Genomic DNA, 24,926 nt, shown 5'->3' with positions numbered 1-24,926 from the left:
TTTTAGTCTTTCACCCGTTATCGAACTAAGATGTTCAATAGTTTTTTCAAAATACTTTGTGGGGACCAGACCTTCTTTAATACAATTTGAATCTACACCTGTGTCAAAGAGTGCGATGGTTTCGAGATCAAAATCTTTAACGACAATTCGGATATTAATACGACATTTCCTAAAAGAGAATATATTTATTAATCTCAAGATTTCTTTTCCATTATTGTCATTAGAACTTTCATTTTCCTATTTTTCAGAAAACTCAGGTTGTTTTTCAAGAGAGTCAAGTTCTCCACAATCAGATTCTTCACCTTGCATTAATTGCGAGAGAATGAGTTGATGATTGTCTTGATTTCTTTTTATTTCGTAGATTTCTTTTTTAAGGTTGATAACCTCAGTCTGGAGATCTTGAATGTTTATAGGACGAATAACTTATTTTTCTAATTTTTTGAAAATGGGTTTGACATCATATTTATTATTAAGGACAAGATTTTTGGGTTTCTTTTTTTTTCTAAAGATTTTTTTAATTTAGAAAGAAAGTGTTTCTTTTGTTCTAGATCACCAATAGCCTCTATACCTTCAAATAAGAGATCTTGATCTTTAGATAAAACATTAATTTCCTTAACATCAGAATCTGAGGATGATCCAATATCATCAACTTGGATATTATTGATATCATCCGAAAATTCTGGTCCAGAATCATCATCTGAACTTTCAATTAAAAGATTGTTAATCTGTTCCTCAATCTGAGGATCAAGGTTCAGATTATTAATCTTTCCTTTTAGCCTACAGTATTTGCTAACATGTCCTGGTTTTTTACATGTATAGCAAATTATGGGCTTTTTCTGGGGATACTTTTGGAAATTTTTTTGGAAACTTTTTTCATTCTTGGGTCTTTGAAAACTTTTTCTAGATCTTCTAAAATTCTTTTCAGGATTGGGTTTAAAAACTTTTCGATTGGATGGTCTTTTAGATTTCCTTGGATGACAAGCAAAAAGACCAAATTGTTCACCGAAAGTTCCCAAATTGATACGATTTTGTTTTTTCTCACGAGCAAGTTGCTGTTGAATTTTATCATCTTGACATATCTTTAGAGCAACTTTTTGGATGAAAGAGATAATTTGACCATAACTTAATGCATTATAGGGAATTATCTCATCTGGGGTTAAGCTACAAATTTTGTCCCTTACTTTATCTCCCAGGGATTTGGAAAGTCCGGCTAGGAATTTTTTCTTCCAGAAAGGTTGTTCACTGTCTTCTCTGGTATAGACCCTAGTAAGAAAGGTGTCCTTGTACCATCTAAAGTCAGACAAAGTTTTGTATCTGAGATTGGAAAGTAATTCAGCCGAACGATCTTTCCAAAGAGATGGGTCACCTATGAAATGGCTTGCTATTGTAAAGATTAAGGTGTTAACAGCATCAGGAATAGGTTCCTTGTCATTTCCAATGATGGGTTCGTTTTGATCATTAACCTTTACAGCAGAAAAGATTGATTATTTTTGGTCATCATAAAGGTAGTTATCCCACCAACCTTTGAGTTGACCAGAGAACCCAGAAATAATAACATTAGCTATTACTTCCTCAGAGGTTTCATGAGCAACTTGATAGGCTGTGGCTACCATGGTCATATACTGAAGCATACCCATGATGTTGTATTCGGTTTTGCCATCTATATTTCATTCATAGACATTATTGGCATTGAAGCTGACAAAACCTAGTTCCCTTTCTTCGAAAGCTAGATCGGGGGCAGATATGCGATTATAACTATGCGCAGAGGATTTGGTTAAACCTTTCCACTTAGTCATAGAATTGGTCATGATTGGGCTAACTTTTGGTGTTGATTTGTCAGAATCTTCACTTTGGTCCGAAGAAGACTCATTAGAGTCTTGGTCAAGGGTATTAATGGCCTTGGATGAGAGAGTTTGTATACGAGATGTAGGTTCACCAGAGTTTGTAGGAGTTTCAGGGACAGTACTAAGACGATTTAAAAGTTAGTCGATCTTTTGCATGACTTCAGAATCCCTAGATTCTTATTTTAGAATAGAAGTTTTAAGACTCTGTTTAGCCTTGCTACTCATTTTGAAAGGTTTAAAACGGGGTTTTTCAATAGTTTTAGAAGTAGAGGCTTCAGGGACATTTTTCAAAGACAAAGAAGATCTTGAAGATGAAAGGTCGTCACCCAAACATTGTAAAAACTTATTAGTGTAATTTGATTGCTCAATGGGATTTTTAATATCTTTTGGGGCAACAGCTTTATCTATATTTTTTCGTTTTAAATGGAGAGGCCATAACTGGGTTATGTCCTTCCGTATTTGAAATAACAAAAGACCCTTTTGGAGGAAACTCATATCAGATTAAATTTCCATCTTTAACTTTCCAAGTCGAAATAACATTTGCTGATGGTGAAAGGTTTTTATTTTTAAAAGGATAATCAATATTATTTTTGATGGAATAAGCATGAAACCATTCAAAGAAAGGAATATGCATTCTGACCTCTTTGAGAAAATTGTAGTACTTTTCTTTAAATGATGATATTTGTGAAGCTGTATATATACGTAAATACCATTCTCTATGGAGATCATACTCCTTAGAGTAAAGATTTTTACGTAAGGCTTCTTTGTTTATAACAAATTTTGTGCTACCCATGGGCATCATCATTCATAGAAGAATATGTTGGAGATTGAATAGATTATAAATCAATATCATCATCAGTTTGATAAAATGGTTGAGAAATGTTTGAATTATTTTGTACTCCTAAAATATTAACTCCAGAATTTACGGATCTGGGAATTTTTTTTGAAAACTAAGATTGTGAAGTCACAGAAAAAGATTTTCTTGCTGAAGCAAAATCATTAGATGTTCTTGCTTCAGATTTGGAAAAGAAAGAGTTTCGTCTGTCAAAGAAAATCTCTACTCTTCCTGATTCATCCTGCTTTATCTCTCGTAAGAGAGGTGCTTATCTAGGTTGCATTGAAATGGCTCGATCAATTGACCATGACTGGGGAAGGTCAATTTCATCCCACTTTATGAGCCTTGGGACCGTGACGTTGGCCTTTGTCATGTCTGTGACAAACAAAGTAGTTTCACGATCACTGGATTTAAGAAGGACTCTAGAATTACAAGTGTTCATGACCTTGTATTGAATCCTATAGATTAAAGCAGCTGGGATAGATCCTTCCTTCATGTTAAGACCATGAATTCGGATGTTTAGAAAAAGGGAGTCAAGGATGTTGACATCTAACAAATTGACCGTTTTGTTTGGGAAACAGTTGAAATAAATCGGACCATGTCCTAGACTTGTTTCTACTGTTCCGATTAAGAAATCATGGAAATCATTGTGCCTAATATCTCTAAGACACATAAGGATGGAAGCATTAAGACCTTCTCTGATGAGAGGTTTGACAGCTACCTGGACACACCCTATGTGATGATATTTATAGTGACGGGCATGTTCTCTGACAGATTGCTTGGTTAAAAGATGAAATTTCTCGCCAGAATGTTATCCTAAAGGAATATTATTTTCAGCGGTTTTGATAATGTAATCCAATTTTCTTTTGTTGTCATCAGGGACATATAACTCATCTTGAGGGATTTTGGGTATTTTCCAATTGTCTATGGCTTAATTGATATCTTCGAAGCAAACTTCTTCTTCGAAGATATTGTGTATGGGAGAAAGTTCCTCAGGCCGAGTAACTTTCTCGATAAGATGATTGGTGGAAGAATGGGGTAACGAGGTGGAGGAAGAAGACAGAGAAGATCCCCTATTGGAGAGACGTCTAGAGAGTGAACGAAAGAGGTTAGACATATTAAAAAGAATCTGATATCATTGCCCTCCTTTGGTTCAAATAGAACATTTATATTATCACTCAAATTTTCGAATCTGGGGATTATAACTCTTTTTTTTATTTTTTTTAACAATCTTTAAATCCATAGCCACAAGGAATTCTTACGTTCAGATCTTATCAACTTCAAGAACATCGTCAAATTAGCCTTACTGCCCCACAACAAGGGTCTTACTGCTACAGTCCCTTTAAGTGATAAGATTAAATAGCCCGTACTTCCAAATTTAAAGAATAGTTTTGTTTGATATGTACAGAGATTAAGAACATGAACAGTAAACTTAAACATGAACAGTAAACATAATTTCCAGATCCATGAACCTCAAAAATAGTTTAATGATAATAACAACATTCCTACTTCCCCATCAGGCTCTGATACCAGATGGCCCGAAGTGGATCAAGGAGGGAAAAAGGAGAAGAAGGGGGTATGGAGTATGCAGTATGCAGTTATGTATGTATGATGCAGAAAATAAAAATGCAGAAACTAAATAATTAGTAAGGCGGTATGATAAAACCATCCATTAATATTAGAAGAAAGCTAGCACTAGCGGTAGTCCGCCTGCACTAGCTAAGAGAAAAAGAGATATATGATATAAAATTATATTTTATTGATTGTAAATATGATTGAAAAGAAGAAGGGGGAGGAAGAAGAGCTGGAGAGCTTACAAGAAAACTCTCAGAGCTTCTCTTTCTAACCTCTCTCTATGATTGTGTAAAATGAAAGGTGCCTCACAATGAGAACGAGACCTCCTTTTATAATTGAAAATTTTATTGTTTCTACAGTACAGGTAAACATGACCTAAACTATAGCCACAGTACCGGTTTCAAATAGTTCTGGTAATTGTCTTGGCATTATTACAATATTTTCGATTTTAATCATCAGCTAGACAAACTTCGAAATAGTCTTCCTCAACTTGACTATCTTTGCCTTCTTTATCACTTTCTTCTTTATATGAGGACCCTTCATCTTCTTGAAGCAAGTGAAGGATCTGTTGAAGCTTCCCTTTGATTGATTGCTTCGATTGTGAGGCTGCAAGGGCTACCTGAATTTGTGCCTTTTGATTGAGAAACGAAGCCATTTCTAGGTCTGAGATCTTCTGATTTTAGGGATTGTTTTTGAACCATTCTATGACCTTTTCTGGACAGGCCATTTATGAATCAAATTGAAACCACCACTTGACATAAGCATGCCTTTGTAAGATTGGGAATGCTTTAGGATGGTCCGGTTTTGTATATTGATATTGCCACGAGAATACACAGGACAATGAAAAAATTGATAAAAATTTTAATATTACAGGAACACATGTTTCCTGAATGTCAAATTTTGATTGAAATAGTTTATACCCTTCATCGGTAGGTGAGGGTAAGATTTCTGAGATTGGCCCAAAGAAGACCCACCATTGGTAGAACCAATTTGGAAAAACATAATTTGAATTTCTTTTAAAATAAATTAACCATTAATGCCTGTACTGGTATTTTGAAACCAAAATACTTTAGTTCAGGCTTCCATGTAGTCCCAATAATTAAAACCTATTGGGTCATAGTTTTGAGAAAACTTTTGATTTTTGTTTAGATTGTTCCGAAATTGCTTTGGGGTCAGGACTTTGAGGATTTGGATTGTTGAATGGGTTATGAGTTCAGGATTGGTTTTGTCCGTGTAGTGTTTAATAGATACTGAGTCAGTATCTACTAAAATGAAATTATAAAATTGGCGAGTTTTATAGGGTAAGATTGGTTTGAAATGGAATCCGGTAGGAAAGATTTTTGGGATAACTTTGTTTGGCGATTCATCCCAAAATTCAGGCTCCATTTGGATAATGTTTGAATTTTTGTTTGTGGGGATATAATTGGCTTGGGCTTTTTGTGTTTTTGTTGTGATTGAGGATGTTTGTGGTGTTAGGGCTATGGCTTTTTCTTTTGATTTTTATGCGATTGTTTTTTGTTTGGTTGCTTGGGATATGAGTTGGCTCAGGTCAAATTCTTCATCTGACATACTACATATATCAGCCAAAGATTTTTTGTTAATTTTGGTGACACATTGGTCTTGTAAGGCCAAAAGGGTTTGGATTGGGAAGGCGTAGCCTGCCTTAGTTTGCTTGGCTTGATTAGTAGCTGGTTCAATAGATTGTTGGGTTGATTTTTTGGAGGGTTGTTGGGTAGAAGACCCAGATTCATGATCAGATTGAGATTGCCTGGATGGCCCTGAAAAGGCTAAGTGAATGCCTTTGCCTTTGCCTCTTGAAGAGGCGATAATTGCCTTTTTAGGCATCCTGATCTTGCTTGATTCCCTGAAAATATTCACGTGTGAGAAAGTTAGGGGGAGAGTTTGAGTTGCCCTTCATGTGCTCAATTTCAAAATAAAAAATGCTTAAGATAGCTTGCCATCTGTCAAAAATTTGTTTTGATGCAAGATTTTTAACATCTTTTTGTAAGACTTCTTTGGCCGATTTGCAGTCAACTCAGACAAAAAATTTTGATTGAGTAAATCAGATTGAAATTTTGTGATGCACAAAACTATGGCTAAAATTTCTTTTTTGATTGTGGAATAGATTTGTTGAGTACTATTCTAATGTTTTGATGTAAATGCAATGATACATTCTTTATCATACAATTTTTGTTATAAGATACCACCATATCCTAAATCAGATGCATTTGTTTGAACGATTTTGAATGCATGAGGAACATGTAGGTAAAGACAAGGAAGATTGTGAACTTTGGTTTTAAGAAATCTAATGATTTCAGAATGTTTGTCAGTCCAGGGTGGAGGTTTTTTTTCTTAAGTCTATCATGAAGAGGCTTAATAAGATTACTAAGATTTGGAAAGAAATCTGAGACATAATTAACACATCCTAGGAACCTCTAGAGCTGAGGTTTGTTAATGACATAATCTGGAAACTTTTCTGCAAACAAAATTGATCGTTCAATTGGGGTTATTGTTCCTAGGAAAATCATATGACCAAGAAAATGGATTTTTGTTTGAAAAAGGACAATTTTTTATTTAGAAACAGCAAGTCTATTTTTCTGGATGATGTACATAAAAGTTTTAACATGTTTGAAGTATTCTTCTAAAGTTTGAGAAAAGATTAAGACATCATCTATATAAACGATTGCAAAGTTTAAATATGGGTTGAAAATGTCGTTCAGAATTTTTTGAAATTCTGAAGGAGCATTTTTCAGACCAAAAGGCATTATATTCCATTTATATTGATCGAATGGAACTGTAAAGCCAGATTCTTTGATTTTGATTTGCCAAAAACCGGATTTCATATCAAATTTTGAAAAGATATTTGCTGAGTTTAGCCTATTGAGCAAATCTTTTTTGTTTGGGATAGGATAACGAATCCATTGTAAAGCTTGATTTAAAGATTTGTAATTGATGACAAGCCTGGGAGTTCCTTGTTCTATCTCAGCTTGCTTGTTGACATAAAAAGCTGAGCAAGACCAAGGACTTTTACATGGACGAAATAATCCTTTGTCCAAAAGATCTTTAATCTCCTATTGACATTGCTGCAAAAGCTGCTCATTCATTTGAATGGGGCGAGTTTTTGTAGGGATTTGTGATTCTTTGAAATCTTTTTCATAAGGAAGATCAACAATGTGTTCTTTCCTTTTCCAGAAGGCATGAGGCAGATCTGAACAGATAGACTTTTCAATTTAGTTTAAAAGACTTTTGATTTTATCTTGAAACCTTGGTTGGGGAAGTTGGAATTCAAGGGTTTTGAAAGAGATTTCTTCTTTCAAAAAACAAATCTATTTGGTTTTGGATTCAATTTGGTTTAAAACTTTCTGGGTTGGTGAGTCTAGAAATTCCAAGTAAGTTTCCTGTCCACCCACATAAGAGGTAATTCCAGGAAAATCTGCTAGGTATGGAAACAAAAGGATTATAAAAGGTGTCCCCAAGACTACATCATCTTTGATATCTTTTGCTATGACGAAATTAGTTGGAATCCTAAGATTATCCTTTTCAACAAAAGCATCGGTTAATTTGAAATTGATTTTTAGTCTTTCACCCGTTATCGAGCTAAGACGTTCAGTAGTTTTTTCAAAATACTTTATGGGGACCAGACCTTCTTTAATACAATTTGAATCTACACCTGTGTCAAAGAGTGTGATGGTTTCGAGAACAAAATCTTTAACGACAATTCGGATATTAACACGATATTTCATAAAAGAGAATATATTTATTACTCTCAAGATTTCTTTTCCATTATTGTCGTTAGAACTTTCATTTTCTTGTTTTTCAGAAAACTCAGGTTGTTTTTAAGAGAGCCATGTTCTCCATCATCAGATTCTTCACCTTGCATTAATTGTGAGAGAATGAGTTGATGATTGTCTTGATTTCTTTTGATTTCGTGGATTTCTTTCTTAAGGTTGTTAACCTCAGTCTGGAGATCCTGAATGGTTATAGGATGGATAACTTGTTTTTCTAATTTTTTGAAAATGGGTTTGACATCATATTTATTGCTAAAGACAAGATTTTTGGGCTTTTTTTCTTTTTGTAAAGATTCTTTGAATTTGGAAAGAAAGTGTTTCTTTTGTTCTAGATCACCAATAGCCTCTATAGCTTCAAATAAGAGATCTTGATCTTTGGATAAAACATTAATTTCCTTGACATCAGAATCTGAGGATGATCCAATATCATTAACTTGGATATTATTGATATCATTCGAAGATTCCGGTCCAGAATCATCATCTGAACTTTCAATTAAAAGATTGTTAATCTGTTCCTCAATCTGAGGATCAAGGTTCAGATTATTAATCTTTCCTTTTAACCTACAGTATTTGCTAACATGTCCTGGCTTTTTACATGCATAGCAAATTATGGGATTTTTCTGGGGATACTTTTGGAAATTCTTTTGGAAACTTTTTTCATTCTTGGGTCTTTGAAAACTTTTTCTAGATCTTCTGAAATTCTTTTCAAGATTGAGTTTAAAAACTTTTTGATTGGATGGTCTTTTAGAATTTCTTGGATGACAAGCAGGAAGACCAAATTGTTCATAGAAAGTTCCCAAATCGATATGATTTTATTTTTTCTCACGAGCAAGTTGACGTTGGATTTTATCATCTTGACAAATCTTTAGAGCAACTTTTTGGATGAAAGAGATAATTTGACCATAATTTAACGCATCATAGGGAATTATCCCATCTGGAGTTAAGCTACGAATTTTGTCCCTTACTTTATCTCCCAGGTATTTGGGAAGTCCGTTTAGGAATTTTTCCTTTCAGAAAGGTTGTTGACTGTTTTCTCTGGTATAGATCCTAGTAAGAAAGGTGTCCTTATACAATCTAAAGTCAGACAAAGTTTTGTATCTGAGATTGAAAAGTAATTCAGCCGAACGATCTTTCCAAAGAGATGGGTCACCTATGAAATGGTTTGCTATTGTAAAGATTAAGGTGTTAACAGCATTAGGGATAGGTTCCCCGTCATTTCCAATTATGGGTTCGTTTTGATCATTAACCTTTACAGCAGAAAAGATTGATTGTTTTTGGTCATCAGAAAGGTAGTTATCCCACAAACTTTTGAGTTGACCAGAGAACCCAGAAACAATAACATTGGCTATTGCTTTCTCAGAGGTTTCATGAGCAGCTTGATAGGCTGTGCTTACCATGGTCATATGCTGAAGCATACTCAGGATGTTGTATTTGGTTTTGCCATATATATTCCATTCATAGATATTATTGGCATTGAAGCTAATAAAACCTACTTCCCTTTTTTCGAGAGCTCAATAAGGGGCAGATATGCGATTATAACTATGCACAGAGGGTTTGGTTAAACCTTTCCACTTAGTCATAGAATTGGTCATGATTGGGCTAACTTTGGGTGTTGATTTGTCAGAATCATCACTTTGGTCCGAAGAAGACTCATTATAGTCTTGGTCAAGGGCATTAATGGCCTTGGATGAGCGAGTTTGTATACGAGATGTATACGAGTTTGTATCCAAGGCCAAAACTCTTGTCCTTAGCAATAAATATGATGTCAAACCCATTTTCAAAAAATTAGAAAAACAAGTTATTCATCCTATAACCATTCAGGATCTCCAGACTCAGGTTAACAACCTTAAGAAAGAAATCCATAAAATCAAAAGAAATCAAGACAATCATCAACTCATTCTCTCGCAATTAATGCAAGGTGAAGAATCTGATGATGGAGAACTTGGCTCTCTTAAAAAACAACCTGAGTTTTCTGAAAAACAGGGAAATGAAAGTTCTAACGACAATAATGGAAAATAAATCTTGAGAGTAATAAATATATTCTCTTTTATGAAATATCGTGTTAATATCCGAATTGTCGTTAAAGATTTTGTTTTCAAAACCATCGCACTCTTTGACACAGGTGCAGATTCAAATTGTATTAAAGAAGGTCTGGTCCCACAAAGTATTTTGAAAAAACTACTGAACATCTTAGCTCGATAACGGGTGAAAGACTAAAAATCAATTTCAAATTAACTGATGCTTTTGTTGAAAAGGGTAATCTTAGGATTCCAACTAATTTCATCATAGCAAAAGATATTAAAAAATGATGTAGTCTTGAGGACACCTTTTATACTCCTTTTGTTTCCATACCTAGCAGATTTTTCTGGAACTACCTCTTATGTGGGTGGACAGGAAACTTTCTTTGAATTTCTAGACTCACCAACCCAGAAAGCTTTAAACCAAATTGAATCCAAAACCAAACATATTTGTTTTTTGAAAGAAGAAATCTCTTTCAAAACCCTTGAATCCCAACTTTCACAAACAGGGGTTCAAGATAAAATCAAAAGTATTTTAAACCAAATTGAAAAGTCTATCTTTTCAGATCTACCTCATGCCTTCTAGAAAAGGAAAGAACACATTGTTGATCTTCCTTATGAAAAAGATTTCAAAGAATCACAAATTCCTATAAAAGCTCGCCCCATTCAAATGAATGAGCAGCTTTTGCAGCATTGTCAAAAGGAGATTAAAGATCTTTTGGATAAAGGATTAATTCGTCCATGTAAAAGTCCTTGGTCTTGCTCAACTTTTTATGTCAACAAGCAAGCTGAGATAGAACGAGGAACTCCCAGGCTTGTCATCAATTACAAACCTTTAAATCAAGCTTTACAATGGATTCGTTATCCTATCCCAAACAAAAAAGATTTGCTCAATAGGCTAAACTCAGCAAATATCTTTTTAAAATTTGATATGAAATCTGGTTTTTGGTAAATCCAAATCAAAGAATCTGACAGATATAAAACTGCATTTACAGTTCCATTCGGTCAATATGAATGGAATATAATGCCTTTTGGTCTGAAAAATGATCCTTCTGAATTTCAAAAAATCATGAACGACATTTTCAACCCATGTTCAAACTTTGCAATCGTTTATATAGATGATGTCTTAATCTTTTCTCAAACTTTAGAAGAACACTTCAAACATGTTAAAACTTTTATGCACATCATCCAGAAAAACGGACTTGTTGTTTCTAAATAAAAAATTGTCCTTTTTCAAACAAAAATCCATTTTCTTGGTCATGTGATTTTCCAAGGAACAATAACCCCAATTGAACGATCAATTTTGTTTGTAGAAAAGTTTCCAGATTATATCATTGACAGACCTTAGCTCCAGAGGTTCCTAGGATGTCTTAATTATGTCTCAGATTTTATTCCAAATCTTATTAATCTTATTAAGCCTCTTCATGATAGACTTAAGGAAAAAATCCGCTACCCTGGACTGACAAACATTCTGAAATCATCAGATTTCTTAAAACCAAAGTTTGCAATCTTCCTTATCTTTACCTACCTGTTCCTCATGCATTCAAAATTGTTGAAATAGATGCATCTGATTTAGGATATGGTGGTATCTTAAAGTAGAAATTGTATGATAAAGAATGTATCATTGCATTAACATCAAAACATTGGAATAGTACTCAACAAATCTATTCCACAATCAAAAAAGAAATTTTAGCCATAGTTTTGTGCATCACAAAATTTCAATCTGATTTACTCAATCAAAAATTTTTGGTCCGAGTTGATTGCAAATCGGCCAAAGAAGTCTTACAAAAAGATGTTAAAAATCTTGCATAAAAATAAATTTTTGACAGATGGCAAGCTATCTTAAGCGTTTTTTATTTTGAAATTGAGCACATCAAGGACAACTCAAACTCTCCCCCTGACTTTCTCACACGTGAATATTTGTAGGAAATCAAGCAAGATCAGGATGCCTAAAAAGGCAATTATCGCCTCTTCAAGAGCCAAAGGCAAAGGCATTCACTTAGCTCTTTCAGGGCCATCCAGGTGGTGCATGAAATTGTGATCTCAGGCAACGGCGCCAGAAACTCTGTACGCACATCTTAATAAATCATTTTTCATTCACAACTTCGATACAACTAACCAGCAAGTGCACTGGGTCGTCCAAGTAATAAACCTTACGTGAGTAAGGGAAGATCCCACGGAGATTGTTGGTATGAAGCAAGCTATGGTCACCTTGTAAATCTCAGTCAGGCGGATATAAAATAGTTATGGAGTTTTCGAACATAAATAATAAATAGAAAATAAGGATAGAAATACTTATGTAATTCATTGGTTAGAATTTCAGATAAGCGTATAGAGATGCATTCGTTCCTCTGAACCATTGCTTTCTTGCTGTCTTCATCCAATCAATCTTACTCCTTTCCATGGCTGGCTTTATGTAAGGACATCACCGTTGTCAATGGCTATTTTTTATCCTCTCTAGAAAATGGTCTGATGCACTGTCACTGCATGGCTAATCGTCTGAAGGCATCACCCTTGTCAATGGCTGCATCCCATCCTCTTGTGAAAATGGTCCAAATGCTCTGTCACAGCACGGCTAATCATCTGAGGTTCTCGATCATACTGGAATAGGATTCACCCTCCTTTTGCGTCTGTCACTACGCCCAGCACTCGCGAGTTTAAAGTTCGTCACAGTCATTCAATCCCAGAGTCCTACTCGGAATACCACAGACAAGGTTTAGACTTTCCGGACTCTCATGAATGCCGCCATCAATCTAGCTTATACCATGAAGATTCTGATTAAGAGATCCAAGAGATACTCATTCAATCTAAGGTGGAACGGAAGTGGTTGTCAGGTAGTGGTGTTCAAAACCGATCCGGACCGAACTAAACCGATGAACTGAACCGAAAAACCGAAAACTGAATTAACCAAAAACCGAAAAAATAAAAAAAAAAGTGATATTTTGCGGTTTTTTTGCGGTTCGGTTCGGTTTTCAGTTCTTGCCACCAAAACCCTAACCGAACCGAACCAAACCGGTTCTTCCCAAAACCCTAAAAATTAAAAACTACCTACCCTACCCCCCAAAACGCGTTACCTACTTACCTTCCTTACTGCTGCGCGAGTCCCTCCCCAAATCCCCCATGGAAACCTAAGTACCTAACCCCCGAATCCCAGATCGGAGCCAGCCTGCCTGAGCCACCACATCTCGCCCTCTGCAGCTTGCACAGTGCACACCCACTCACCCAGACCTAGCCATGGAGCCAGCCTGAGCCACCCACCTCCTTGAGACTCGAAGCCATGAAGACGAAGATCCCCCACCGCCGGTGCACCGCGAAGACGAAGATCCCTCAACACAGCACCTCGCCTGGTTCACCAGCACCATCCAGCGGCACCCCAGTGCCACCAACAGGACCGATCTGGCCACCTACAGCATCATTTGTGGCCACCCATAGTAGTACTGCTGCGTTTCTGGCCTAGCCACCCACAACACAGCAGCCACCGGTTGGCCTTCTTCCAGTGCTCTTCCTCCTTCCCATCCACTTGACTTCAGGTTTGATTTTCTCTCCTTCTATGTATCTGAAGCAATTAGACATATTGGGTTTATAATTATGAAATAGTTAGGATTTGATTTTGTTAATTATAATTTCTATGATTCTGAGTTGCTGGATTTGTTTAGGGTTTTGTTAATTTCTTGTTAATAACTCTGATTCTATGCTTTTGAGTTACTACGTTCAAATTTGCTTGTTTTGCTTAGTTCAGGTTCTGTGATTCTCTGATTCTGTGATTTTGATTCTGTGATTATGTCTTTCTGAATTGATTTTTGGTTTTCTGCACTTATTTTGCTTGTTTTGAAATTTTGTTAATAATACTAAAAATTACTATGTTTGTTTAATGATTTTGTTAATTTGAGTTGTTTGTTTTGAGTTGATTTTGTAATTTAATTTATTAGTAATTCTGATTCTGTGATTCTGAGCTGCTAGGTTTAATTTATTTTTGCTTGTTTTGAGTTGATTTTGTGATTTATTTGTATTCAATTTCTGTTCAATCTATTTGTTCATTATTGCTGATTGTTCTTCATTGTTGTTCATTATTTGTTCATTGTTGCTGATTGTTGTTCATTGTTCATTGTTGCTGAATGCTAGTAATTTTTTATTTTGTTGTATTTCTGCTTTTGTTTTCTTAATTATTTGTTCATTGTTGTTCATTGTTCATTGTTGTTGATTCCTAGTATTTATTTTTCATTATCTGGTACTGGTCTTTGGTAGGATATAAGAAGAGAATTTGGAATCAATATAATTGATGAACAGAAGGTGCAATTGTCTAAGGTAATTGGTCTTTCTACACATGTCTCAGTTGCGGCTTTTAGTTTCAAGAGAACTAGGTGGGCACAATGTATTTATGTATTGCCTGCATTTTTTGTGAGAAAGTGCATTTCAATTGCAAGTTATGAAGTTTTTTGTACTACGAAAGATGTCTTCAACATTCTAAATATATTGATATAATGGTATTAAAAATAGAAAGGAAGAATTTCATTGTTTGTAATATACCTTTAGATGTGTTATTTTCTTGCATAATGCAATGACACTTCTGTTAGTCTTCTGTTAGACTTCCTCCTAAGTCAATATGGAACCTGAGCCATCAATTCAGGTAATTTGAAGCATTTGCTGTTTACTGGTGCATTGTTGATTTGTTGCTACTTGCTGTTTACTGGTGGGTGCATTGTTGATTTGATGAGTTTTTTTTTGTTGGTTTTGTTGCTGGCTTGCTGCCTTACTGGTTGCTACTTATTGTTGGTAATTTGCTGGTTGCTGTTTATTGCTGATTGCTGCCTTACTGATTTGATGAATTATTTGGTAATTTCTTTTGTTTCTGTTTATTGAATTGCTGGTTTATTGAATTGTTGGATTGCTGCCTTGCTGGTTTATTGAATTGCTGCCTTGCTTGCTTCTTGTTGTTGTTGTTCTTATTATGTAACTATTTTTTTATTTCAGGTTGGTTTGCATTAAGAAGTTTAGCTATTTTGTTGGAGAAGGCACCATAACTTTGCTATCAGTTTAATGATAATTTATTTTTATTTTCAGTTGTGTTGACTCTTGAACTATTGAACTTTTTTAACTGTCGTATTTGAATTTTGTTGTCGATAAATTTCATTAGATCAAGACTTTGTTAGTTATTGTGTATTTCGGTTTGTCAATTTCAATGTTATGACTTTGCATAATAGTATGGTAGAATTTTTTTTATTTGATTGAAAAAACCAAACAAACCGAACCAAACCAAACTGATTTTAATTGGTTTGGTTTGGTTCGGATGACCTTTACAAAAAAACCGAACCAAACCGAACCGCACTTTAGTTAGACGATCGGATCGGATGACTTTTCCCTCAAAAACCGAACCAAACTGCACCGCGAACACCCCTATTGTCAGGCACTCGTTCGTGGGGGAATGATGATGATTGTCACGTTCATCACATTCAGGTTGAAGTGCAAATGAATATCTTAGAAGCGGAATAAGTTGAATTGAATAGAAAAACAGTAGTACTTTGCATTAATCTTTGAGGAACAGCAGAGCTCCACACCTTAATCTATGGAGTGCAGAAACTCTACCGTATGAAAATACATAAGTGATAATGGTTCAGGCATGGCCGAATGGCCAGCCCCCATGAAAGTCTAAGATAGCATAAAACTGATCAAAGATGTCTAATACAATAGTAAAAAGTCCTATTTATAATAAACTAGTTACTAGGGTTTACAGAAGTAAGTAATTGATGCATAAATCCACTTCCGGGGCCCACTTGATGTGTGCTTGGGCTGAGCTTGAATGTTACACGTGTAGAGGTCAATCTTGGAGTTGAACACTAGTTTGTAACGTATTTCTGGCGTTCAACTCTGGCTTGTGACGTGTTTCTGGCGTTTAACTCCAGACAGTAGCGTAGAACTGGCGTTCAATGCCCTTTTACGTCGTCTAAACTCAGCCAAAGTATGGACTATTATATATTTCTGGAAAGCCCTAGATGTCTACTTTCCAACGCAATTGGAAGCGCGCCATTTTGAGTTCTGTAGCTCTAGAAAATCCACTTTGAGTGTAGGGAGGTCAGAATCCAACAGCATCAGCAGTCCTTCTTTAACCTCTGAATCTGATTTTTGCTCAAGTCCCTCAATTTCAGCCAGAAAATACCTGAAATCACAGAAAAATACACAAACTCATAGTAAAGTCCAGAAATGTGAATTTAACATAAAAACTAATGAAAACATCCCTAAAAGTAACTAGATCCTACTAAAAACATACTAAAAATAATGCCAAAAAGCGTATAAATTATCCGCTCATCACAACACCAAACTTAAATTGTTGCTTGTCCCCAAGTAACCGAAAATCAAATAGGATAAAAAGAAGAGAATATACTATAAATTCCAAACTATCAATGAAACATAGCTCCAATTAAATGAGCGGGACTTGTAGCTTTTTGCCTCTTGAATAGTTTTGGCATCTCACTTTATCCATTGAAGTTTCAGAATGATTGGCATCTATAGGAACTCAGAGTTCAGATAGTGTTATTGATTCTCCTAGTTTAGTATGATGATTCTTGAACACAGCTATTTTATGAGTCTTGGCCGTGGCCCTAAGCACTATGTTTTCCAGTATTACCACCGGATACATAAATGCCACAGACACATAATTGGGTGAACCTTTTCATATTGTGACTCAGCTTTGCTAAAGTCCCCAATTAGAGGTGTCCAGGGTTCTTAAGCACACTCTTCTTTTGCTTTGGACCTTGACTTTAACCGCTCAGTCTCAAGTTTTCACTTGACACCTTCACGCCACAAGCACATGGTTAGGGACAGCTTGGTTTAGCCACTTAGGCCAGGATTTTATTCTTTTAGACCCTGCTATCCACTGATGCTCAAAGCCTTGGGATCCTTTTTATTTATCCTTGCCTTTTGGTTTTAAGGGTTATTGGCTTTTTGCTCTTGCCTCTTGGTTTTAAGAGCTTTTAGCTTTTTCTACTTGCTTTTTCTCTTTTTTTTTTCTATTTTTTCGCTATTTTTTTTTTCTGCAAGCTTTGTTCTTTGCTGCTTTTTCTTGCTTCAAGAATCATTTTTATGATTTTTCAGATTATCAAATAACATGTCTCCTTATCATCATTCTTTCAAGAGCCAACATATTTAACATTCTTAAACAACAACTTCAAAAGACATATACACTGTTCAAGCATTCATTCAGAAAACAAAAAGTATTGTCACCACATCAATATAATTAAACTAAGTTAAAGGATAAATTCGAAACTCATGTACTTCTTGTTCTTTTAAATTAAAACAGTTTTCATTTAAGAGAGGTGATGGGTTCATAGGACATTCATAACTTTAAGACATAGTTACTAACTACTAATGGTCATGTAATAAGACACAAACATGGATAAGCACTTAACATAGAGAAAACGAAAAATAGAAAATAAGAACAAAGAATGAGTCCACCTTAGTGATGGTGGCATTTCCTTCTTGAGGAACCAATGATGTCCTTGAGCTCTTCTATGTCTCTTCCTTGTCTTTGTTGCTCCACCCTCATTGCTTTTTGATCTTCTCTTATTTCATGAAGGATGATGGAGTGCTCTTGATGTTTCACCCTTAGTTGTCCCATGTTGGAACTTAATTCTCCTAGGGAGGTGTTGATTTGCTCCCAATAGTTTTGTGGAGAAAAATGCATTTGAGGCATCTCCGGGATCTCATGGTGATGAGATTTATGCGTCTCTTGAGATCCATGAATGAGCTCTCTTGCTAAAAAGCCCTGGATGTCTACTTTCCAACGCAATTGGAAGCGCGCCATTTTGAGTTCTGTAGCTCCAGAAAATCCACTTTGAGTGCAGGGAGGTCAGAATCCAACAGCATCAGCAGTCCTTCTTCAACCTCTGAATATGATTTTCGCTCAAGTCCCTTAATTTCAGCCAGAAAATACCTGAAATCACAGAAAAACACACAAACTCATAGTAAAATCCAGAAATGTGAATTTAAGATAAAAACTAATGAAAACATCCCTAAAAGTAACTAGATCTTACTAAAAACATACTAAAAATAATGCCAAAAAGCGTATAAATTATCCGCTCATCACAACACCAAACTTAAATTGTTGCTTGTCCCCAAGCAACCGAAAATCAAATAGGATAAAAAAAAGAGAATATACTATAAATTCCAAACTATCAATGAAACATAGCTCCAATTAAATGAGCGGGACTTGTAGCTTTTTGCCTCTTGAATAGTTTTGGCATCTCACTTTATCCATTGAAGTTCAGAATGATTGGCATCTATAGGAACTCAGAGTTCAGATAGTGTTATTGATTCTCCTAGTTTAGTATGATGATTCTTGAACGCAGCTATTTTATAAGTCTTGGTCGTGGCCCTAAGCACTATGTTTTCCAGTATTACCACCGGATACATAAATGCCACAGACACATAATTGGGTGAACCTTTTCAGATTGTGACTCAGCTTTGCTAAAGTCCCCAATTAGAGGTGTCCAGGGTTCTTAAGCACACTCTTCTTTTGCTTTGGACCTTGACTTTAACCGCTCAGTCTCAAGTTTTCACTTGACACCTTCACGCCACAAGCACATGGTTAGGGACAGCTTGGTTTAGCCGCTTAGGCCAGGATTTTATTCCTTTAGGCCCTCCTCTCCACTGATGCTCAAAGCCTTGGGATCCTTTTTATTTACCCTTGCCTTTTGGTTTTAAGGGTTATTGGCTTTTTGCTCTTGCCTCTTGGTTTTAAGAGCTTTTGGCTTTTTCTGCTTGCTTTTTCTCTTGTTTTTTTTTTCTATTTTTTCGCTATTTTTTTTCTGCAAGCTTTGTTCTTTGCTGCTTTTTCTTGCTTCAAGAATCTTTTTTATGATTTTTCAGATTATCAAATAACATGTCTCCTTATCATCATTCTTTCAAGAGCTAACATATTTAACATTCTTAAACAACAACTTCAAAAGGCATATGCACTGTTCAAGCATTCATTCAGAAAACAAAAAGTATTGTCACCACATCAATATAATTAAACTAAGTTCAAGGATAAATTCGAAACTCATGTACTTCTTGTTCTTTTGAATTAAAACAGTTTTCATTTAAGAGAGGTGATAGGTTCATAGGACATTCATAACTTTAAGACATAGTTACTAACTACTAATGGTCATGTAATAAGACACAAACATGGATAAGCACTTAACATAGAGAAAACGAAAAACAGAAAATAAGAACAAGGAATGAGTCCACCTTATTGATGGTGGCGTTTCCTTCTTGAGGAACCAATGATGTCCTTGAGCTCTTCTATGTCTCTTCCTTGTCTTTGTTGCTCCTCCCTCATTGCTTTTTGATCTTCTCTTATTTCATGAAGGATGATGGAGTGCTCTTGATGTTCCACCCTTAGTTGTCCCATGTTGGAACTTAATTGTCCTAGGCAGGTGTTGATTTGCTCCCAATAGTTTTGTAGAGGAAAATGCATTTGAGGCATCTCCGGAATCTCATGGTGATGAGCTTCATGCGTCTCTTGAGATCCATGAATGGGCTCTCTTGCTTGCTCCATCCTTTTCTTAGTGATGGGCTTCTCTTCCTTAATGGGAATGTCTCCTTCTATGAAAGCTCCAGCTGAGTAACATAGATGGCAAATAAGATGAGGAAAAGCTAGCCTTGCCCCAGGAGAGGGCTTTTCGGCTATTTTGTAGAATTCAAGGGAGATGACTTCATGAACTTCTACTTCCTCTCCAATCATGATGCTATGAATCATGATGGCCCGATCCACAGTAACTTCAAATCGGTTGCTAGTGGGGATGATGGAGCGTTGGATGAATTCCAACCATCCTCTAGCCACAGGCTTAAGGTCCAGTCTTCTTAATTAAACCGGCTTGCCTTTGGAGTCAATCTTCCATTGAGCTTCTTCCACACATATGTCCATGAGGACTTGGTCCAACCTTTGATTAAAGTTGACCCTTCTAGTGTAGGGGCGTGCATCTCCTTGCATCATAGGCAAGTTAAACGCCAACCTCACATTTTTCGGACTAAAATCTAAGTATTTCCCCCGAACCATTGTAATATAATTCTTTGGGTTTGGGTTCTTACGTTGATCATGGTTCCTAGTGATCCATGCATTGGCATAGAACTCTTGAACCATTAGGATGCCGACATGTTTGATGGGGTTTGTTAGAACTTCCCAACCTCTTCTTTGGATTTCATGTCGGATCTCCGGATACTCATTCTTCTTGAGCTTGAAAGGGACCTCGGGGATCACCTTCTTCTTGGCCACAACATCATAGAAGTGGTCTTGATGAGCTTTGGAGATGAATCTTTCCATCTCCCATGACTCGGAGGTGGAAGCTTTTGTCTTCCCTTTCCCTTTTCTAGAGGATTCTCCGGTCTTGGGTGCCATCAATGGTAATGGAAAAACAAAAAGCTTATGCTTTTACCACACCAAACTTAGAATATTGCTCTCCCTCGAGCAAGAGAAGAAAGAATAGATGAAGAAGAAGAAGAAAATATGGAGGAGAGAGGGGGGTGTATTCGGCCAAGAAGGGGAAGAGAGGGTGGTGTTGTGTGAAAATGAAGAAGAATGGAGGGCTTTATATAGGGAAGGGAGGAGGGGTAAGGTTCAGCCATAAGGGTGGGTTTTGGGTGGTAGGTTTATGGGGAAGAGTGGATGGATGTGAGTGGTGAAGTGGTGATAGGGAAGAGAGATTGAGGTGATTGGTGAAGAGTTTTGGGGAAGAGTGTTTATGGGATTGTGTGAAAGAGGGGTGAAAAGAAGTGAGTGGAGGTAGGTGGGGATCCTGTGGGGTCCACAGATCCTGAGGTGATCCTGTGGGGTCCACAGATCCTGAGGTGTTCAAGGATTTACAACCTTGCACAAAATTAGGCATGCAAAATGCCCTTGCACACAACTCTGGGCGTTCAGCGCCAGATTGGTGCTTGTTCTGGGCGTTCAGCGCCAGCTCTTCTCCAGGGTGCAATTCTGGCATTCAAACGGCCAGATGCTGCCCATTTTGGGCGTTCAGTGCCAAAACCATGTTCTGTTCTGGTGTTGAACGCCAGCCAGATGCTTCTTACTGGCGTTTAAATGCCAGTAAGGTCTTCCTCCAGGGTGTGATTTTTCTTCTGCTGTTTTTTATTCCGTTTTCAATTTTTATATTTATTTTGTGACTCCACATGATCATGAACCTAATAAAACATGAAAGAACAAGAAAAATAAAATTAGATAAATAAAAATTAGATAAATAAAAATTGGGTTACCTCCCAACAAGCGCTTCTTTAATGTCAGTAGCTTGACAATGGGCTCTCATGGAGCCTCACAGATGTTCAGAGCATTGTTGAGACTTCCCAACACCAAACTTAGAGTTTGGATATGGGAGTTCAACACCAAACTTAGAGTTTGGTTGTGGCATCCCAACACCAAACTTAGAGTTTGACTGTGGGGGCTCTGGTTGACTCTGTTTTGAGAGAAGCTTACTGTGCCTCTTTTCCATGTTTACAGAAGGGTAACCTTGAGTTGTAAACACAAGGGAGTCCTCATTCAATTGAAGGACTAATTCACCTCTGTCAACATCAATCACAGCTCTTGCTGTGGCTAGGAAAAGTCTTCCAAGGATGATGGATTCATCCTCACCCTTCTCAGTATCAAGGATTACGAAATCAGCAGGGATGTAAAGGCCTTCAACCTTTACTAACACGTCCTCTACTTGTCCATAAGCCTATTTTCTTGAATTGTCTGCCATCTCTAATGAGATTTTAGTAGCTTGCACCCCAAAGATTCCCAGTTTCTCTATTACAGAGAGGGGCATGAGGTTTATCCCTGAACCAAGTTCACACAGAGCCTTTTCAAAGATCATGTTGCCTATGGTACAAGGTATTACGAACTTTTTAGGATCCTGTTTCTTCTGAGGCAATGTCAGTTGATCCAGATAACTTAGTTCATTGGTGAACAAGGGAGGTTCATCTTCCCAAGTCTCAATACCAAATAATTTGGCATTCAGCTTCATGATTGCACCAAGGTACTTGGTAACTTGCTCTTCAGTAACATCCTCATTCTCTTCAGAAGATGAATACTTGTCAGAGCTCATGAAGGGCATAAGGAGGTTCAATGGAATCTCTATGGTCTCTAGATGAGTCTCAGATTCCTTTGGTTCCTCAAAGGGAAACTCCTTATTGATCACTAGACGTCCCAGGAGGTCTTCCTCACTGGGATTTACGTCCTCCCCTTCCTCTCCAGGTTCGGCCGTGTTGACTATGTCAATGGCCTTGCACTCTCCTTTTGGATTTTCTTCTGTATTGCTTGGGAGAGTACTATGAGGGATTTCAGTGATCCTTTTACTCAGCTGGCCCACTTGTGCCTCCAAATTTCTAATGGAGGACCTTGTTTCATTCATGAAACTTACAGTGGCCTTAGATAGATCAGAGACTAAGTTTGCTAAATTAGAGGTATTTTGTTCAGAGTTCTCTGTCTGTTGCTGAGTGGATGATGGAAAAGGTTTACTATTGTTAAACCTATTTCTTCCACCATTATTAAAGCCTTGTTGAGGCTTTTGTTGATCCTTCCTTGAGAGATTTGAGTGATTTCTCCATGAGGGGTTATAGGTGTTTCTATAAGGTTCACCCATGTAATTCACCTCTGCTATTGCAGGGTTTTCAGGATCATAAGCTTCTTCTTCAGAAGATGCCTCTTGAGTACTGTTGGATGCAGCTTGCATTCCATTCAGACTCTGAGAAATCATATTGACTTGCTGAGTCAATATTTTATTCTGAGCTAATATGGCATTCAGAGTATCAATTTCAAGAACTCCCTTCTTCATAGGCGTCCCATTACTCACAGGATTCCTCTCAGAAGTGTACATGAACTGGTTATTTGCAACCATGTCAATGAGTTCTTGAGCTTCTGCAGGAGTTTTCTTTAAGTGAATGGATCCACCTGAAGAGGTATCCAATGACATTTTAGCTAATTCAGACAGACCATCATAGAATATGTCCAGGATGGTCCATTCTGAAAGCATGTCAGAAGGACACTTTTTGGTCAGTTCTTTGTATCTCTCCCAAGCTTTATAGAGGGATTCACCTTCTTTCTGTCTGAAGGTCTGAACATCCACTCTAAGCTTACTCAGCTTTTGAGGAGGAAAGAACTTGGCTAAGAAAGCCTTGATCAGCTTATCCCAAGAGTTCAGGCTATCCTTAGGTTGAGAGTCTAACCATATTCTAGCTCTGTCTCTCACAGCAAAAGGAAAAAGCATGAGCCTGTAGACTTTAGGATCTACTCCATTAGTCTTAACAGTATCACAGATCTGCAAGAATTTAGTTAAGAACTGAAAAGGATCTTCAGATGGAAGTCCATGAAACTTGCAGTTCTGCTGCATCAGAGAAACTAATTGAGGTTTAAGCTCAAAATTGTTTGCTCCAATGGCAGGAATGGATATGCTTCTTCCATGTAAATTGGAATTAGGTGCAGTAAAGTCACCAAGCATCCTCCTTGCATTATTATTATTTTCGGCTGCCATCTCCTCTTCATGTTCGAAAATTTCTGACAGGTGCTTGCTGGCTTGTTGTAATTTAGCTTCTTTTAGTTTCCTCTTCAGAGTCCTTTCAGGTTCTGAATCTGCTTCAACAAGAATGTTCTTGTCCTTGCTCCTGCTCATATGAAAAAGAGAGAACAGAAAAATAATAATAATAGGGATCCTTTTTGCCCAAGTATAGAGGTTCCCCTGTGTGAGTAGAAGAAGAAAAGAATGTAATGTAAAGAAGGGAAGAAGAGAAAATTCGAACACAGATGGAAGAGGGGGCTTCGAATTTGGGTGAGATGAAGTGTTAGTAGATGAATAAGTAAATAGAAGGAGATGAGAGAGAAAGAGGATTTTCAAAAATAATTTTTGAAAAAGAGTTAGTGATTTTCGAAAATAGTTTTTGAAAAAGGTTAGTAATTTTCGAAAATTAGGAATAAAATTAAAATCAAAAATTAAAATAATTAGTTAATTAAAAAGAATTTTTGAAAAAGAGGGAAGATATTTTCGAAAATTAGAGAGAGAGAGTTAGTTAGGTAGTTTTGAAAAAGATAAGAAACAAACAAAAAGTTAGTTAGTTAGTTGAAATAAATTTGAAAATCAATTTTGAAAAGATAAGAAGATAAGAAGTTAGAAAGGATATTTTAAAATTAAATTTTGAAAAAGATAAGATAAAGAGATATTTTTGAAAAGATATGATTGAAATTAGTTTTGAAAAAGATTTGATTTTTAAAATAACAATTAATGACTTGATTCACAAGAAATCACAAGATATGATTCTAGAACTTAAAGTTTGAATCTTTCTTAGCAAGCAAGTAACAAACTTAAAATTTTTGAATCAAAACATTAATTGATGATGTTATTTTCGAAAATATGATGTAAAATTAAGAAAAAGATTTTTGAAAAATATTTTTAAAATTTTTGAAAATAACTAAGAAAAATGAAAAAGATTTGATTTTTGAAAAAGATTTTGAAAAAGATAAGATTTTTAAATTGAAAATTTGATTTGACTCATAAGTAACAACTAAATTTTAAAAAGTTTTGAAAAAGTCAACTCAAATTTTCGAATTTAGGAGAAGAAAAAGGAGAAGATATTTTTTTTATTTTTAAATTTTTAATGATGAGAGAGAAAAACATGAAAATGATGCAATGCATGAAAGTTATGGATCAAAACAATGAATACATGCAAGAATGCTATGAATTCTTGTTTTTCTTGGTGCACGAAATTGTGATCTCAGGCAACGGCGCCAGAAACTCTGTACGCACGTCTTAATAAATCATTTTTCATTCACAACTTCGATACAACTAACCAGCAAGTGCACTGGGTCATCCAAGTAATAAACCTTACGTGAGTAAGGGTCGATCCCACGGAGATTGTTGGTATG

At 36.2% G+C, this 24,926-nt stretch overlaps 1 non-coding gene across 1 annotated transcript; it reads left to right on the top strand.

Moving 5' to 3' along the window:
* Nucleotides 1-23,037: 23,037 nt before the first annotated feature.
* Nucleotides 23,038-23,145, top strand: LOC148548108 (small nucleolar RNA R71). The gene has a single exon (XR_015897646.1). It is a non-coding gene; the product is annotated as a small nucleolar RNA R71 (small nucleolar RNA).
* The last annotated feature ends 1,781 nt before the right edge of the window (nucleotides 23,146-24,926 follow it).

This window comes from Arachis ipaensis, chromosome B8, assembly GCF_059453495.1.
Source record: "Arachis ipaensis isolate K30076 ecotype BB chromosome B8, ASM5945349v1, whole genome shotgun sequence".
Lineage (NCBI taxonomy): Eukaryota > Viridiplantae > Streptophyta > Magnoliopsida > Fabales > Fabaceae > Arachis > Arachis ipaensis.
This window is presented reverse-complemented; position numbering and strand designations above follow the sequence as displayed.